A 3,802-nucleotide genomic window follows, 5' to 3' on the forward strand; every position below is an offset into this window, starting at 1 on the left:
GTTATCCTTTTAGTTTATCTATTTATTATTGTTTTCATTGTTCTTAATCATGTTTTGTTTTGTGTTTCTTGAATATATTTTTGGTTTTGCTATTATGCTTAATCTCCCTTCTCTAGGCTAATTTTTTAGCTAGGGGAAGGGGGTGGAAAATATGTGTTGAATGTTGGATTAATGATGATGGTTGGATTGAATACATGCCTTAAATTGATGAAAGATATGATTTTTGATGGCTTGAGATTATTGTTACACTTTATTTAATTTCCTTCTAGTTTAAATGCATGAAAGTGATTTGAACTAGATTAAGATTACCTCTATTTTAATGATTGCATGAGAATGAGTTGTTAAAATTGAGTTTTATGAATTGTGTTTGTTTATTCTCTTGATTTGCTTGTGTCTAATAGGATGCATGAGAATGATCTTAATTAGCATGGACTTCTTTCATTGATTTGCCTAGACTATTGCATGAGAATGAATTGTTTAGGTAGGATCTTGTGTTCTTTTGCATGTTCTTCTTGATAACTATCATTATTTCCCTCTTTCTAGTCATGTTTGACACCCCCGTATCCCTAGCGTTGTTTTTTCTTGATTTTACTCATCTTTATCTCTGCTTATTCGTAGTTTTAGTGCTTTTTATCCAATATATCAACAAAAACATTTCCCCTCTTGACTCTTGCATTAGTGATATTGATGTTGGACGAGTGAGCTTCCTTAGTGGTTCGACCCTTTACTTGCCACTAACTAGTTTAGTGTAAGTTTAGGCATTATAAATTGTTAATTTGATTAGGGTCAGTAGAACCAACGACCTACGTAAATCCCTCGATCAAATTTTGGCGCCGTTGCCGGGGAAGCGGCTTGTTTAGCATTTATTTTTACTATTGTTAGAGTCATTTTATTTGCTTTCTTTTTATTATTTTGCCTTTTTTTTTATCCTACTTGTCATTGATAATCGTGTGCTTAGCTTTGTTGTATTCAAAGAGAGATATGGTAAGACAAGAGGATGACCTTCTTTTTAGGGAGTTTGGAAATCCGGAAGTCTATGAGCTCACGAGTGGTATACTTCTCCCAACCACCGAGTCTAATTTCACAATCCATCCACAATATGCTAGGATGGTACAAGTTGAGCAATTTTCCGGAAGTGCAAGTGAAGACCCCATTGAGCATTTGGACCGATTCCTTGAGTTGTGTGCAATGATGCAAACAAATGAAGTGAGCCAAGATTACATTCGTATGCATCTCTTTCGGCAATCTCTCACCGGAAGAGCAAAGAAATGGCTCAAGCTTTTGAAGCTCAACTCTCTCACCACATGGAAAGATGTTGCGAAGGCCTTTCTCAAGAGGTTCATTTCCGATGAGCAAACCGCAAAAATGAGGAGGAAGATAGCTTCTTTTGAGCAAGAACCGGATGAAACTCTTGGGGAGGCATGGGAAAGGTTTAAGGATATGATTAGAGCATGTCCTAACCATGGATTAAACCATAATTTGCTCTTGAGATTCTTTTATGATGGCTTAGAGCCAATTTCAAGAACCAATCTAGATGCGGGTGCCGGTGGCCAATTGATTAAGATCCCTCAAAGACAAGTTGAAGCTATAATTGAAGAGGTGGCTACTAGCTATTCTTGGGGAGGTCAAAGAAGGTCTCAAGGAAAGCAAGGTGATCTTTACGAGTTGGAGAAAGTCGGTCAACTTAAGCACATAGTTGAACTCTTGAATGAAGGCCTTTCCAAGTTGAACTCAAGCGTTGGTTTGGGTTCAAAACTGTCACAAATCATTGATTTCTCATGTGCTTGTTGTGGTGGGACGGATCATGATGCATCGTATTGTAGAGAGTTCAATCCCAAGCAAGGTGAGGCTTTGACTTTGAGTGAAGGAGAGTTTGTAACCCAAGCTCATTCTCAAGAACTTCAACAACCTCCAAAACAAGAAAACTCCTACCTCCAAGATGAACCTCTTTTTAATCCTCTAACCGAAAATATTTCTTACCCTTTCATCCAAATGGGGAACTTTCAAGGTCAACATCATGACCAAAATCCTCAAGCGTATGAAGAACAATCCTCACTCGACCACACACAAACCCAAATTCTTCAACAACGTCAAATTCTCACTCAACAATTCCAAGAGATCAAATCTCACAATGAAGTTGTTGACTTCCAACTAGCCAACATTTCTTCTCTCCATTTAACCGCAAAACTCCCCTTACAATCATCTACTAACCCTTCATATGCTTATCATCTCAAAACTTGCAAGGAGGATGAAAGTAAGGAAGACAAGGTTGTGGAGGATGTGGTTGAGAAGAAGTTTCAAGAACAAAATGAGAAGCCATTAGATTTTAGTGAACCAAACAAGTTTGAAGGCCCGGTTCCCTTCCCTTGTAGGCTAGTTGAGAATGTTGTTTTGAAGAGCCCTATGGCGGTGAGCGTATGTAGAGTTGATGTGGTCGATGGTGTGATGGATAATGAGAGCTTACCTCCATGTGATGATAAGGTGACAATGAGGTATGTTGACTTTCTTGAAGTTCCTGCTTGGTTTGAAGGCTCTCTTGAGGAAGGTGAGGTTGCCCTTCCTAATATCGAGGATTCCAAGCTTCGTCGCCCTTTTAGAAGAAACGACAAGAAGAAGAGAAAAAGAAAAGATGAGCCACCATTGGCTCTTGATTCATTCCCTCCTTTCCCTTGTGGTGATTTGAGACCTCAAGGAATGCTAGTTTTCAAGCTTGGGGGCATCTATGATTCAATCCTCAAGTTGATGAGGGTGATGTTTTTTATTCCACCTTGAAGGAGGTGAAGGGTCAAGCTAGAGACCATAAACAAGCGCTTCCCGGGAGGCAACTCGGAGGATTTCTACCCCCTTTTCTCCCCCTCCTTTCTTTTTCTTTTTTGTTTTCTTTCTTTGTTTTCTTTTAATGTTTTCTTTTATGTCTTGTCTTGCCTTGTAGGTTGCATTTTGGAAGCTTGGAGCGGAGTGACATTTGGTGAACTCGATTTTATGATCCTTTATTCTTTTAAGCCAACCTCTCGGTGAGACCTTTCTTGTTTTCACTCTCTTAATTTTTCTTTGAGTGCTTAGTTTAAGGTTAGTTTAGGAAGAAGTTGAATGGTTCGAGGTTGTTTGCATTGGTTCTAAGGAACCTGGGATCGTTGATGTTGTTATCAACGGTAATTTGTATGACGATTGGGATTTACTTGAATTACTTGCCTCATTTGTGAACCTTTTTTACTTCTTCCTCTTGCTTTTGTGTTGTTTTTTTTTCCCTTTTGTGTGACAAACATGACTATGACAAGTTGCAATGATTTTGATTTAGAATTGCTCATTCATTTGGATTTGTGTGCCTTTCATGATAATGTGTCTTTGAATGCTTATCTTCCTAGTTGATGAGGGTTTACACGGTTTGAGAGTGCTTAGGGTTGAATTAGACACATTGTAAGCTAAGGTAGCCCGGTTTAGAACTTTTGAGGACGTTTGAACCCCTAGTTCACGGGAAAGTGGTAAGATGGTGTTGCTCTCTATGGTGAATAGGATTCCCTTGGTTGGTATTTGCTTATTTCTTATCCCGTGTGAGCGTCATTTGTTGTAGCCTTCATCATTCTTGTGAGCGGCATTTAAGATCCTTAACTATGCATAACTTAATCCTTGTGTTGTCCTCTAGCTCCCAACATCGTGACCAAGCATCTCTAGGGGAGGAAAAGGGCACCACTTTTCTCATTTTTCTTTATCTTCTTTTTGCTTTGTTACTTATTTTGTTTTTATTTCGCATTTGCTCCTCTTGCCAACCCTTTGAGCCTATTCCCTTTCTTGATTATGAGCC

General features: G+C 38.9%; 1 non-coding gene across 1 annotated transcript; it reads right to left on the minus strand.

The window, feature by feature from the left end:
- Positions 1–1,362: 1,362 nt before the first annotated feature.
- LOC145641118 (small nucleolar RNA R71) lies at positions 1,363–1,469 on the minus strand. Its single transcript, XR_014115184.1, has one exon. It is a non-coding gene; the product is annotated as a small nucleolar RNA R71 (small nucleolar RNA).
- Positions 1,470–3,802: the final 2,333 nt, after the last annotated feature.

The sequence above is a fragment of the Chenopodium album genome, chromosome 7 (genome assembly GCF_948465745.1).
Source record: "Chenopodium album chromosome 7, dcCheAlbu1.1, whole genome shotgun sequence".
NCBI classification, from domain to species: domain Eukaryota; kingdom Viridiplantae; phylum Streptophyta; class Magnoliopsida; order Caryophyllales; family Amaranthaceae; genus Chenopodium; species Chenopodium album.